The sequence below is a fragment of the Pelobates fuscus genome, chromosome 5 (assembly GCF_036172605.1).
Source record: "Pelobates fuscus isolate aPelFus1 chromosome 5, aPelFus1.pri, whole genome shotgun sequence".
In the NCBI taxonomy this organism is placed as follows: Eukaryota; Metazoa; Chordata; class Amphibia; order Anura; family Pelobatidae; genus Pelobates; species Pelobates fuscus.
In genome coordinates, this window is record NC_086321.1 from 95939032 (window position 1) to 95954482 (window position 15451).

General features: G+C 39.8%; 1 protein-coding gene across 2 annotated transcripts in view; it reads left to right on the top strand.

Annotated features, from left to right (window-relative positions):
- Positions 1–15451, top strand: part of ERBIN (erbb2 interacting protein) — a 188528-nt gene that overhangs the window by 59685 nt on the left and 113392 nt on the right. Inside the window, exons 1-2 of one of the 2 annotated variants that reach the window (XM_063454078.1) lie at positions 7333–7408; positions 12421–12477. The gene's annotated coding sequence lies outside the window, so the exon portion shown is untranslated. Of the gene's footprint in view, positions 1–7332; positions 7409–12420; positions 12478–15451 lie in introns of those variants that run through there. The other variant, XM_063454077.1, reaches the window with a different exon arrangement.

A 15451-nucleotide genomic window follows, 5' to 3' on the forward strand; every position in this document is an offset into this window, starting at 1 on the left:
CTTTTACTCCAGTAAATACTCGACTAGCCACTATTTACAACAGGGCTGTGCAAAAGGGCATCTCTGAACACACAGCTCATCATACTTTAAAGGGAGCGGGCTGCAGTAGAGCAAAGCAACAGCAAGTCTTTCATCTACAGGGCTGTGAGATGGATTTTCTCTTAAATCTCTCTTAGATCTGATCTAATTACAGTGCTGCAAACCATAGGCATTTTTGTCCAAAATATGTTTATTTTAAAAAAGATTCATGTGCCGTTTTCTGACAGACTGACACCGTAAATACAAATAAAGAAGAAACATTGCTGCTTTGTTGATTAAATTTAAACCAAGCCCAGCATTTCTTGGTGCACTGAGTCAGGAAAAACAGTTTTCCAATGCATGTCTTTTAAGTTTTTCTTCAATCAAGATTTTGCAAACATATGCTGTTGTAAATAAGTGATTCAATAACTTTCCCATGCCAGATATGCTTGTCTTCGTCTTGGAAGAACTACTTTCAGCAAGCCTGCTTATCAATTAATGAATAGATTTTGTTGCATTCTTAAAGGAACACAAAACACAAATCATAGCTTACTATGCTACTTGCACAAGTTATTCTGCCAGGTACACCATGTTTTCTACTCATTACGGTTCTACGTGATTTATAAAAGTTTCTACATTTTTATAAGCTCCTAAAATGCATGCTTGTTTTGGTTAATAAAGCTGCACGCGGCCGAATTGGCAATGGTGTGTGGCGGTGCTCCCACTGAAGCAAAGGGAAGTTTAGGATTGAAAAAGAAAGAAAAAGGAAGGAAGGGTGTGCCAAGGATGAGTCCGATAAGGTATTATACAATAGAAACAGATAAAAATGCAAAATAAAATACTAATACTTAAAAAAAAAAAAAAAAAAAAACACAATTGACCATAAAACAGGTACCCAAAAGAAAATTAGCAGCAGTCCCAAAAATTAGAAGTTATCTTCCTTCTTGGGCTAGTTGGTCACCAGGGACACTCAAGATTCATAAAAGGGAAAATTAAAAGAAAAACTCCCAATAGTGTAATAAATCCACAAAAAAAATTATAAAATCAAAAAAGAATTCCAGTTTACTTACATGTCCTATAGTTTTAGCCAGCTCTGGTGTATTGCACGTGCAGTGGTATTGACCCCCCGCATATAGGATCATTTGGAAGGTAGAGGTTGTTGTCACCGGATGAGTAGAGGGCCGCAAACAGATTTTGTTTTACGATGTTACTACATACAATGATTGTTTAACATAAGAAGATTTGTTTGACAAGGTACGTGAGATGACATCTTTTAAAAGAGCTCCATTTGCCACCCCGCAAAGTCTGGCACGTTCTATTGCATTGTTCATAATATTAGTTAATGTTTGTGACTATAGCGCTCCAATTTCTGCATGGATATTCTCCTTGAGCTGCTCAAGTGTACACAGTTTGCTCATGGACACCCGCTCTTTCAGATATCCTCACAATTATCGGGAGCTGAAAGGTCGGGCGAATGTGGCGGCCAAATAATCTGGGAATTTCTTGAAATTATCAATCCATTTTTATTTTTTTCCCCACTCATTCCTTCATAATATTTCCCATGATAACACTCCCAAGATTCCCTTATAATATATACATGCAACTACTAAGAAATAATTTACCTGTCAAATCCTACTCTGAATTTTGTCTATCCCTGTATTTGTGTAAACCTTTTACCTGTGGCTGGCTAGTTGGCTTGCAGAGAATTATGTCATTCATGATTCAACAGTAGCTGAAGGGCCAGGACTGGACAAACCTGCTGTAAACAATGGGTCCAGCATCTGTTATATCTTATGTGAGTCACCTGCTGACTATTGGCCCTCTGTGTACAACCTGGTTTGAAGAAGCAAAGCCATAAAACAGGAGGCAGCTCTAGTTTTTAAAATGAGGAAATTGATGCGGGTAGCATAACTTTGTTAGCATACGGACATAAACTATGCACAAAGGATAATAATGTCTAAAGCATATATTTATGCTAATGCATACGTGTATGAAACATGATGTTTTTTTTTTCTAAAGCACAAATAAACATAATTATGCGTAGCAGTTTAAAAAAAAGAAATTTGGCTGTTCTCAATTTCACACATTCCAACCAACGAACATAAATACTTTGCATATGTCTAGTTAGTTGGTACTTTTCTTTAAAACAATTGCATGCTGCCTTATATATATATATTTTTTTTCTTCCTGGAGACACACGGTAGATCAACGGCCTATTGTGTCCGCAAATATTTTGTTGGGGTAATAAGTCAGCAGTGAACTATTTAAACACGCAGTGTTGTTGTAGAGTATTAAACTGTCTGTCTGAAAATGTGACTGGCCTCTAAACAGCCTTTAAATCTGGACTTCGGCAACTAAATAGTTAATAGAGAGCATTTGTCTTGTTGCTTTCTGCATAGGAGATCTGTTGGCTGCTTTGTACAGAGCAACAATACTATAAAATTAGTTTTTCTCCTCCCCCCCCCCTCCTCAAAAGCGTCTGTATGTAATGTGCTCCTTTAAGCAGTGTTTCCTTCCTTCCTTGCTCTAATGAGCAGCCACCACTGCAATGCAGGCCCTGTTCATGCTAAAACACAGACAAATTACGCCTCTCTCTGCCATATGGTGTATCATGGTCATAGCCCTCCTCAGATATTGTCAGACAATAATATTGTATTTCATTGTAAATCGGCTTTAGATAAGTGCTACAGGAAATGCTACTATACCAGCTGAAAAAATACATTTATATAGGATTGTTCGCTTTCATCTTAAATCCATAATACTTAAAGAGGATAGATGGAGTAATGTATACATTAACAGTTTGTCCGAGCGATAGTACATATTCACAGTAATCTCATGATGAATAAATCACTAAATGAGCCTTGCGCCCTTACCAGGTACAATAACGGCAGAACAAGCATATGTATAGTTTAACTCCTTACCACTATGTGTTTCCCTAATTATGACCTTTAAAGCGGCACTGTCATGCCGAACTTACCTTTCCCTAATCGCTTCCTCTCTCAGGATCTGTTTTTTTGTTTTTTGTTTTTTCTATCTGCGCAATTTTCATTAAACTAAAGGACAAAGTAGGGACTATTTTGTCTTATGTATTTTTCCTACGCTTGACCTCCTCTGACCCACTTCCCATGAGCGGCGGGTGGGAGCTTTTAAAAGACAGTGGGGGGGACCTATTGTTCTCACCCCCTGGCCCCCACCCATGAGTGGCGAGTGGGGACCAAACATGGGTGAGAACCAAGCGTTTTTTTGTTTTTTTTTTAACTACAGTGAGCAGCCACACTATTTAGTATATAGTATTCATATTGACCCCCATAGAGTGAGGGAGGACGTGGGGGCTTAGGAAGTGGTGGGGAGCGCAGCTCCCTGTCGCTTCTATTTTTACATATTACAAGGAGGGAGCTGCGAGCCGGTAGCTCCCTCCTTGTAATACACTGAACAAACTAACAACAATATTTGGGGTTTGTTTGTTCGTCGGAAATTTCTGTTCATTTCTTAGTCTTTGTGACGAATGAATAAATAGACAAAATTCCCATCCAAATTTCAGAAGTGTTTACCTGGTCATGCGCAGGAGTTTCACAGCGCTATCTAGTGTGGGCAGATGATGTGTCCCACAATGCCTTTATCTGCCCACACAAGGATGGCGGCACCCAGGACTTGGGTCCGGGCACGAAATGGAGATTAAAAAAATAGGTAATATGGGGGGACTAGGAGCATTTGGGGGTGACTAGGGGGCAATTAGATGTAGTGGAGTCGGGTGGGGGGTGAAAAGAAACCCCAAAAACTGGATTCGGCCATGACAGTGCCGCTTTAAAGCAAATTTGGAATCATAACAGGACAGTGCTGAGTGGTCATAAGATTGGATTATTCCTAGTTTCCTGCAGTGTAATTATTCTGATAATTGTGTAGGTACCATATGGCTTTTTCATAAACTATATAACTGCTTATGTTTGTGACCATATTAATCTCTGAACAGGTTCATCAATGCAGTTTGTCTTTTTTTTTTCTTTTTCTTCCTGTTGTTTCTGTTACCGGTCAAGCACCAGTGTGTAATGTTGTTCAGTTACATTTCCCATGATGCTCAGCCAGACTTTATGCATCAAGGGAAATGTAGTTTGCTAGCAGTTGCAGGTTACTTTTGAAACAGTGTAACTAAATAGTGTGGTTAGAGCTGATGACTGTTCTAATATGACCCAATGAATATTGCATTCATGAAAGTGAATTGTTTATGCTTTTGTTGTATATTTAAAGCCGAATGATCTACAACTCTTTAACAGGAGAAAAAAAAAAAACATTTGCTGTGTCTAATTTGGTATGAAATTTTGTGGGTCAGTGAATGTGGTTTCTAATTTGCTGTGTCCAATCTGGTATGATGACGATTTGTGAGTCAGTGAAGATGGTTTAAACATGACAACTATAGAGAACAAGTTCTAAAATCTACACATGTTTAAATTTTAGGATCTCATTAAGTGAGGATCCAAAATCTTTTCATTATCCATTGGGTGATTACGGTAAAGAAATAAAAACAATAAATCTATACTACATTTTACTCAAAATCTTTACCATATATTAACATTATTTCATTGCAGATGGTCTTAAACCCTTATGGACCAATGATGGCCTTTGTGATCATAACAATGAATTTAATGTAATGTTAATGTAGTTGTTCTGGTGAGTTTAATCATTTCATGCATGCATTTTCATGCTAACACTGCCTTTTCGGGAAAAAAGGCAGTGTTTACATTGCTCTTAGGGACACCTCCAAATGCACAGTAAGCCGCTCTGCCGTTCAGCGTCTCCACGCTCTGCATGGCGATGCTGAATTTTCCTCATAGAGATGCATTGATTCAATGCATCTCTATGAGGAGGTGCTGATTGGCCAACACAGCATTTGGCCCAGCCCCCTTGCCTATTTTAGCCAATCCAATGCTTTCCCCAAGATTGGCAAAAAAAACCCCCGACAATTCTGATGATGTCACCAAGGGGGCAGAGCTAGCGCCGGCAGACCTGCGCGGCGCTGGAAAAAGTTTTTCATGCTTTTAAGGGAGGTAAGGAGTGGGGGGGCAAGCCACCTTAAAGGACCACTATAGTGCCAGGAAAACAATCTAGTTTTCCTGGCTCTATAGGTTCTTTGGGTCCCCCCCACCCTCATGGTCCCCCTCCCGCCGAGCTCTAGGGGGAGGAAGGCGTTAAAGGCTTGCCTTTCTCCAGCGTCGGGGACTCCGTCGGCGCTGGGGACTCTCCTCCCTCTTCTGATGTCACCGGCTGAATGTGCATGCGCGGCAAGAGGCATCCGTCACCGGCATCCGCGCGCACATTCAGTCAGTCCATAGGAAAGCATTCGCAATGCTTTCCTATGGAAGCTGGCGTCTTCTCACAATGAAAATCACAGTGAGAAGCGCTTCTAGCAGCTGTCGATGAGACCGCCACTAGAGGATGGATTAACCCATACGTAAACACAGCAGTTTCTCTGAAACTGCTATGTTTACGGCAGGCAGGGTTAACCCTAGATGGACCTGGCACCCAGACCACTTCATTGAGCTAAAGGGGTCTGGGTGCCTATAGTGGTCCTTTAATGGTGGGTTTTGCACTATAGGGTCAGGAATACATGTTTGTGTTCCTGACCCTATAGTGTTCCTTTAATTTTAGTGAGTGACTTTAGTGCTTTGTCATTTTTATTTATTTTATTGTATACTAAACTTCTCTAATTTTGTTTACACAGTTGGTTGGATTTTTTCCCCCTAACAAGATCCATTTTAAAATCATTGTAGGATAAATGTAGGGATTAGCTTAAATCCTGTTTTTTGGGGGTTTTTTTCTGGTGACAGAATGTTAATTGGTTGCCCCTGCATATATAGCATGCTTGACATCTGGGTTCAGACATCTGTCACATTACACAAAAGAAGAGGAATTAAAGGAAAACTGTCTTCTATTTATTTTTATGTATAGTTATTGAAAATATAAATGACACGTAATATAGACTATGCTTGCATTATTTTGTGACACTTACACATATAAGTAAAAACCCTTTTTCATGTGCTCCATCTGCTTTACTAATGTTCAATGGAGGCTGCCATTTTAAAACACTTTTTCCTCCCAAAGACCACTTGGTAACTGAGAGCTAATGAACATTTGCAAATCCTGAGATACAGGAAAACAGGTTGCGCCTGTACAAGTCAGCAGAGTATACAAGACAAATCGGTAAAATATAAAAGATAATAGGTACTCTAAGATAAGATATTAAATATGTAGTCCCAATGTTCTTCTGATAGCCTGAGTTCTGAATTGGTTGGATCTGCCCTTATAAGATTTTAGGTAAATGAAACAGAGGGGATACGGATAGTGTAGTATGTAGTAGCACAATGAGTGGTTAATACACTACATAAAGTGCGGAATTACCCACTCACTTGTAATAGAGCTATCATACAAGATATATTCGTGACAGCGTGTAGTGGTACAGTCCCCACCAATGGCTATGGATGTAGCTATGGTCTCTCCCGTGAATCACAGTGAAATATGTAAAGGCAAAAATAACATCCAATAGTGTCAACAAAGTGACTATAATGTGAAAAATAGGAATTGCACTCACAAGTAGATCTTTTATTAAAGCTCAAATGTGCACGTATAAGGCGCTACTAACCCCACCTAATGATATGGCTGATTCACAATTTCTTCAAGCAGTATATAGTGCTCTCTTTCTATAAGTACATAGGAAAATAGATGGAAAAAGTACTTAGATTTTTTAGAGCAGTAACGTTGCTCTATTTTGACAGCATGGGTGGTACAATCCCCACCTAGGATCAGATGTTAATGTTACAAATTGTTATGCTTAAGGGTATGCCAGGAACAAAATGTCATCCAAACATACCTTTGTTAATATTACTACTTACTGACCTTGCCCTCACTATGTGTTTCAATACAATTATTTATTTTACGTTGGCTAAGCATTATGAGAGTTATAGTTCTAGAACAGCTGGAAGGTAGCCTCTCGGTAACTTCTGGCCTACATCACCTTCCTTCATTTTACAAAGCATTGCTCTAATCCTGAATCCCTGGAATCATCTTGGGCTTTATCCTTGGCAAAATAATCTCACAACTGCATTTAAATTGCATAAAGATGCACTATAAACAACGTAATCATTATGCCCACTGTATTGGTTACAGACCCAGTGTGCTCCTCACCATTTATTAAACTAGGTTTGCGAAAGAAAGATGCAACCCAGCCCTTGAATGCTTATATTGCTAATGCAGAATTTACACTTATGCATTAACAATGTCAATTCTGTTCATATTTCAGCGGCATTCATTGGTGGATAAGAAGACACACATAGCCAATGAATGCTGTCCAAACTTATACAAAGTTGATATTGGAATCACAGAAGTGAAATGTGAAATAGTGAGTTTCTGGGTTGCATGTGTCACAATACACCAGGCTCTGGGTGCATGCTGGGACCATGACTGCTACTACTGTAGTGGTTATGGTGCGTAGACTGTCCTTTTAAATAACCTAAATTCCCAGACTTTGTTGTGGCTGCAGCTCATTCCACCTAGATTTACACAATAAAAACTTTTACTGGTGTTACATTGCAATTTCTGAGTGTAGATATGTTCTTGGCAACAAATACTGCTTACCTCTCAAGGGATGATTTGCATTCCTTCTTGGCAGTAGCATGCTAGATAGAAATTCTTAATAATCCGAGTATTCCAAATGTAAGTAGGGTTCAGGGCTGTTGGCACATTTGGTCAACCTTCCAGATGAACATAAAGATTGGATTGCCAGTATACGTGGCCATGTATTTACTTAGGACTGAAATAATGATATATTTCTATACCTGCCTGCATTCTTGTAATGCTGGTCTTTTATTTAATCACCAGATTTGTAAGAAATATTTTCAGTAAAGGGGGAAGGGGGTCCAAACTTTGCGCATGCACACTGTTGCAGACACTTTGGAGTAGGATCTAGCTGTAAAAGAGAGGCCAAATTTATATGCTGACACACTATGACTACCCATTAGTTAGTATCAGATGTGAATACAGGAAATTCCTCTTGTATGAGTTGGAAAGGCTTCATGCAAGATTAGAGGGCCCTAAGCTATAGATTTTTGCTCTGAAAAGTATTAACATGTCTAACCTGTTTTATATATCACTCCATTGTATTATTATTATTATTATTATTATTATTATTATTATCACCATTTATATGGCGCCAACAGATTCCGTAGCGCTTTACAATATTATGAGAGGGGGGATGTAACTATAAATAGGACAATTACAAGAAAACTTACAAGAACGATAGATTGAAGCTCAAACAAGCTTACAGTCTATAGATTTCATGTCATATCACAGGCTTAAGCAACATTTATTTGTGTTTTAATTCATTTTTTTACTACATATAATTAATTGGAATAGCTCTGATCTTTTTATTTCTTCTTTTTTTTTTTGTCTTTTGGGATGTTCTCGATGTAAACCCCTGCAGCAGTAAGAAGATTATTTATAAAGGGTATTCAAATATAATAAAAGCACAGAGAGAATAGGCAGTACCTGGCGTAGTCTGAACTAATACAAAAATTATACTGAAATATGAAGTTGAGTAATTTGCCCTAAATCCCCAGGCATTGAACCTTGTACTGTGAGCTCTGCCCGGGGCAGATAGTGGTTTGGACTCTTGCTATTTTCTATGGCATTACTGAATGCACAGCAGGTCATAATGGACACAACATCAGTTTCTCTGAGTTGTAGTTGAGCTCTAACCTTTCCAATATATAAAACATAACCTCAGAGGGATCAGTAGAAAATTGTTCATTTTGTTTTTGTTGCATTTGTACTATGCCTCTAATTTTGTGTAGTGATGTCGCGAACATAAAATTTTCCGTTCGCGAACGCGAACTTCCGCAAATGTTCGCGAACGGGCGAACCGGGCAAACCGCCATAGACTTCAATAGGCAGGCGAATTTTAAAACCCACAGGGACTCTTTTTGGCCACAATAGTGATGGAAAAGTTGTTTCAAGGGGACTAACACCTGGACTGTGGCATGCCGGAGGGGGATCTATGGAAAAACTCCCATGGAAAATTACACAGTTGATGCAGAGTCTGGTTTTAATCCATAAAGTGCATAAATCACCTAACATTCCTAAATTGTTTGGAATAACGTGCTTTAAAACATCAGGTATGATGTTGTATCGATCAGGTAGTGTAAGGGTTACGCCCGCTTCACAGTGACAGACCAAACTCTCAGTTTAACGCACCGCAAACAACCGCAAACAGTCCATTTGCACAACCGCAAACTCCCAATTTGCACAAGGTTGGATACCAAGCTAGCCATGTCCCGTTCCTTGTCCTCACTGATGTCATTGAAGGTCTCTTCCTCCACCCAGCCACGTACAACACCAAGGGTCCCCGAAAGGTGACAACAAGCCCCCTGTATTTTTTTTTTTAAATGTACACTACTGTTACACCAGATATGAGTTGCACTGGTGTGACACTGTGCCCTGGCAGGCCCTGAAACGCACACGTGTGAAGGAAACTGACTGCTATTATTACAGTCCAATAAGTTTTTTTTGACAACAGGATTTTTTTTAAATGCAAGCTATTGTGACACCAGATATGAGTGGTGGCATTGGGCAAGTGGGCACAGTATACGCTGTGAGCCTGACACACACGCTGGCAGGCAGGCAACTGCAATTAGATTACACAGGGAAAAAAAAAGCAGACTGATGTTCTAGCCCTAAAAGGGGCTTTTTGGGGTGCTTTCCTTACAGCAGAGATCAGATGAGTCCTTCAGGACTGTAGTGGACACTGAATACACTAGCCTAGCTATCTATTTCCCTATTAAATCAGCAGCAGCTACACTGTCCCTCCTCTCACTAAGAATGCAGCTTCCAGGGGGCAGGGCCTAGCTGTCATGGAGGAAAGACGCACTTCGTGTGGGATCCCTCAATATCTCACTTTAAGCAGCTATCAACAAGCGAATTTCACCCCAGAAGGGGATGACCCAGCAATGTTGCTCCTACCTGACCGACCCGACATGCTTAATAGCGGTCAGCAACTCGACAGTTTCTTACTTGCCTCCGCGTGGCAAGTGTGGCCTGGTGAGAGGCTGTCTGGAGCTAATGGACGCACAGAGCACAGCCGCCCAGGCTGACATACTCTTCTGCGACTCTCCCAATATGGCGGCAGCCACGTGTCCTCCTGGTACCAGCAAATCATGGCAGGATATTGAGTCTAAGCTGGACAGACTCTTTAATCAATTTTGGAAGCAAATAACAAGCAGGAAGCCCCAACAAGCTCCACCACAGCTAAGCGAAGCAGTCCCCATTAAAATCCACCAACGCAAAAGGCGTCGAAGACGGACCGGAGGCACAAACAGAAATGCAGAGCCTGCCCCACGTCAAGCACTCGTCTCCACCTTAAGCCTCCACAATCCCGCACCGGACGTGAAGCACCACCGGGACAGATCCGACCACCCGACAAAACAAGCTTCCACCACCTCAAGCCGCGAAACCGGCACTCAGCCATAGACTTGCCTTTATTGTTCAAGGTATCAGGGACTCCCAGGGTCTGCACCTGGCGCCCAGAAGGGATCGGATGGGCACAAGCAGTAAACGGCAGCCTGCCAAGCATGTCCCACTATAGCCGATCCTCCACACCATGCCTTTGATCACATTAACTAATCGTAAAGTAGCAAGCGTTTAAACGTCATTATTTCACCTCCTAAAGAGTTTATTGTCGTAGTTCCTTACATGTCTTTACCTTAACCGTTCATGTATTATGTTATTCACTAGTCTCATCTCATGGGGCGACTCACACTTGATTTATAACTAGTGGTGGAGCTGCTGATATAAATACACAGTTGATAACGTGCAAGCTACACCCTAAACATGACAGCCATCTTTCACAACAATGTACTGCTATATACTCATACCCTCAGTGCAACTAGCCATAATATACGCACGTTCAGCCTAGCATGCTCAAATATAACACACTTCTGTCTAAAAAAAAAAAAAAAATACAAAAAAAAAAGAATGCAGCTTCAGAATTAATCTAAATTGTATGCTGTCTAGGAGGTGAGAGGGTCTGGGAGGGAGGGTCTGCTTTTGATTGGCTGGAATGTGTCTGCTGACTGTGAGGTACAGGGTCAAAGTTTACTCAATGATGAATAGGGGGCGGACCGAACAGCGCATGTGTTCGCCGTCCGTGGCGAACGCGAACAAGCGATGTTCGCCGGGAACTATTCGCCAGCGAACCGTTCGGGACATCACTAATTTTGTGTTTAGATGTTTTTGTAACACGTCCTGTTGTCAAGTTACTGTGTTAGAGAATTGCTTTACCTCACAGCACTTCCTTTTCGAGTGCTCAGTCAGAAGGAATCCGTTTCTTGTGCTTAAGCCTTGAAGGCTAATTTATATAGACCACGAAAAATAAAACCTTTTATACTGTGTTCATAGAAACCTGCTTCAATGGATACAACAAGCTACTGTTAACCTTGAATTTAGGGTGCCAATGACTTCTAGCACCTTTTTTTTTTGGCATAATATCAAAATCTTCGGTTGGTCATTAGCATATTTACGATGTGATTTGTTTAGCATTTTTGCATGCTAACTGTACCTTATTTGTGTAATGTTGTAAAACGTAATTTCTCACAACTCCATATGTAACTTGGTGATGAGCTCATCTGTCAATCAAATTGCACAACAACATCCTGTTAAAATTTTGACCAGGAAAAGAAGAGCATATTTTTATATAATCCTCACATTTACATAATAATAATAATAACATTAAAACTGAAACATTAGAGGAAAAAAAGCAAAACACTGACACAAGAATTTTATTATGTGAAACAATATTGTATGAAACCAATTAACTTTATTTATCTGCACCTTCCCCCCACCCCGCTTTAAAATCTGTCATTTTGAAAGTGAGGAATAAACAGCTCCGTTTATGCAGGTTCTTTGCTTTGAAATTAGAGGGCAACAAAGTAACCTGTTTGAACATAGAAACAGGAAGAGGTTTTTGTTACTGTAGAGACAAGTACAAAGTTTAACCTTGATAGAGCTGTTAATGTAAACGATTTTTTCCCCTTTTTTCTTACCAACAGCAAAAAAAAACAAATTAATCAATAATAACTGTGATGCGGAAGCAGTACAAAACAATCTAATTCTAAAGGTTAGCAAATGACTCTTCCAGCATGGCAGAGGAATGGTTAAGAGTTCTCGTATTCTCTTTTTGCAATGTAGATGTTGCTAAAGAATGACTGTACTATGATCTACGGATGTTCAGAAACATAGCTGTACTAAACAAAAATTTATTTTTTTTTTTGCAGCGAGTGGCATTATAGAATTTTGCAGCTAAAATTTTCTGGGTTTTCACATTGATTATAAAAGAGCTTTTTATTTCTCTTGTTTCTGCAGAATGTTGACTTTGCAAGCTCAGGGAAGACACAGCAGGGAACAGTATACTACAGAGAGGTAAGTGCACAAATAGGTACATAAAATTCATAATCTTGCCATTGCATATCTTTTGCTTTTGCATCCAGAATAGTCAGCATGTTCTGTTCCTGATGCTTTGGACCTCTTTATGGTTAGTGAACTCAGATTTGGCTGGGGCAGAACTACCCCCCACCCCCCAATGTATCATCTTTATTAAAGTTTAAAAACAGTAAATATCATGTGGTTTGTGGTTAGAAATGAGACAACATCACATATTTTTTGTGTTTTTACAGTTGATTACTAGTAAGTAGTTTGCCCCCTTAGTCGGATCGTAATCTCTGATATGACTTTACTACTTTATAAATACGAGGTGAGTCTACGATGCTGGGATTTGTCAAGCTAACTATTCTGGATTATCTCCCAGTTGCCCGGTTAGTAAGACAGTTTGACAATGAAAAGAAAATGCGAGTAAGAGTAAAGTAGGAGGAGAGAGGGACAAGATGGACCCGCGGAACCTGTGGTATCCATTTGGGTGTTAAGATGTCTACTGTGGTAGTATTGATCCCAAGAATGTCACCTTTTCAGGTGGGGTTCAGCATTCTATGAGCCATCTCTTTATGGTTTCTTGTGGATTGTACCAAATCGACAAGTGGAAAGGTCGAGGGTAATAATGGAGACTTCCAGTTTTTAGCTACATTTATTCTTGCTTCCAGGATTATAGGGAGGTTGCAAACATATCTCCAATAGTTGTTCAGCTGTGTACAAGCACAGCAGATGTGGAGCAGTGGTCCTGGTAGTTGTTGGCATTTCCAACAGAGTTTCAAAGCACTTGAATATGTTGGGGTTAGTCTAGAGCAGGCTTCCCCAAACTACGGCCCTTCAGATGTTGCTGAACTACAACTCCCATGATTCTCAGCCTATTTATTTCATTCATAGAATCATGGGAGTTGTAGTTCAGCAACATCTGGAGGGCCAGAGTTTGGGGAAGCCTGGTCTAGAGGGTACCATGTATCACCTGTACAACATTTTCCTGCTTGCTTCCCAAGGTGGTAGGTAAATATATTAGATAAGGGTATGTTATAAATAGAGCTCAGTTGGGATTGGACCTTGCTGGATTAGCAATTGCTGTATTGTGGTGATCCCTGCTGTTATCCATATATCTACTGGGAGGTCCGGTGACAGAAGACATAAAGAGTTTGTCAGTGCAAATACCAACCCTGAATTTTGGGGGATGATCTTTGGTAGCCAAGTGTGCTTGGACTGTAGCGTGAAGTACAATGTTCTTAAGATATCTTCCCATATTGTTTTGTGTTTACTTGGTAGCAAAAGGATTTGCCACAAAAGAAGGAAAGTGAACAATGTGCATCCTCTAGTTGTGCCCACAGCAAGATAAATGCTCCTAGTTATGAGAGAGTGGTTGTGTGATAGTATAGGCTTACATACAGAACCCCCTAGGACACTGGCTAGGCTAGGGGTGCATATCAGAGTATGTTTTATTCTTGAGAGACTTTTCCAGATATGCGACTTAAACAGTCGCTTTGACTTTTTAGTAGAGTGTTATGCAAGTAGATTGGAAGCATTCTAAATAGATATAAAATTAGGGGCAAGATGTTCCTCTTTATATAGTGTATCCTGTGCACCCACAGATTATCCAGTTTAGACCATGTTTCCTGGAGTGTTTTTTATTTTGGCTAATGGCTTGCTGGGGCAGAAATTTAACAAGTATGGGCCTGTGATTGTGTTTGGAAGGTTCCTGTCCCGAAAATCACCAAATCCATTGATTAAGCAAGGCGTTCTCATACTTTTGACCACATAATATATTGCGTTGGAAGTATGTGCTTTGGCATTTTACAATATTTTGTAAAGTTGAAATAACTTTATTAATAAATCAATGTAAACCATAACGTACAGGAAGGTGGTCAGACATCAGCCTTCTGTTTTTCTTTTTTTCTTATGGACACTGTCTGTCTTCCTGTATATCTTTATATCCCAGCTTACATTTATGGAATAATAAAGTTATTTGGCTTTTACCCTTACCCAGACAAGTCAGCGTATCTTAGGGGCAGGAGAACTCCTGGATGCTATTTTTTAACTTATTCTAGTCTGTCTTACATATCTAAATAGTTAACTCTATGTTGGCCATTGCTGTCCTTTCTAATTAAACCAGGTAAATATAAAATCCACACGCAGAGTCCTCCACTGCATGCATTTGGTTTTCTCATTTTATGGTGCTCTGTTAACAAAAAGTTTCCAGAAGATGGCCTAAATAACTGTACAGTGTTCATCCAGATATGACAAGTAGGTGAACTGTTTAGAGAAAAGAGCTAGAAAGTTCTGTCTCAACACGTTTTTCCACTTTGTGTGTGTGTAATGAGCCTTGACTATCTGTAAACCTGCATAATCTCTTTGCCTAGTAGGAATCTGATGAATTACAAATTCCCATGTGTCTTTATTTTGGGATGGATGATAAGATGTAGAAGTGAGTTCTATGATAAGATGTAGAAGTGAGTTCTATCTCTATTTTGCATGGTAGTTTATATGTTTTACGCTTTTTACTGTGTGTTGCTTTTTATGGCATGTCTGACTTGTTGCAGTGTGTTTCCTAACATCGGTAGTGGAGCAGTGACACATCTGTCTCTGCTTGTTTCTGGGCAAGTTACGGTATGTGCGAGACGCACCTATTTGTGGTCAACATAGATATTGCTTGTTCTATAGCAGTGGTAGTCAACCTTTTTCTACCTTCATGCCACTAATGCATCTTTTTGGTTGAAAAGATTTCCTTACCGCCCACCAGTTTTCGCGCAAGTGCAGAATATTTTTTAGAAAGGAGGGTGTTTTTAAAAAAATAAATGTACGTACATTTATCTTTTTATTTCTACTTAATGCATGTTCATAATGTTTTTAACTTTATAAAGTTTAATGAGAAAACAATAAAGTAAACTGAAATTACCTTTACTAGTGATTAATGAGATCCTTGAGGTTGATGCTGCAAGACTATTTGATATCTGGTTCG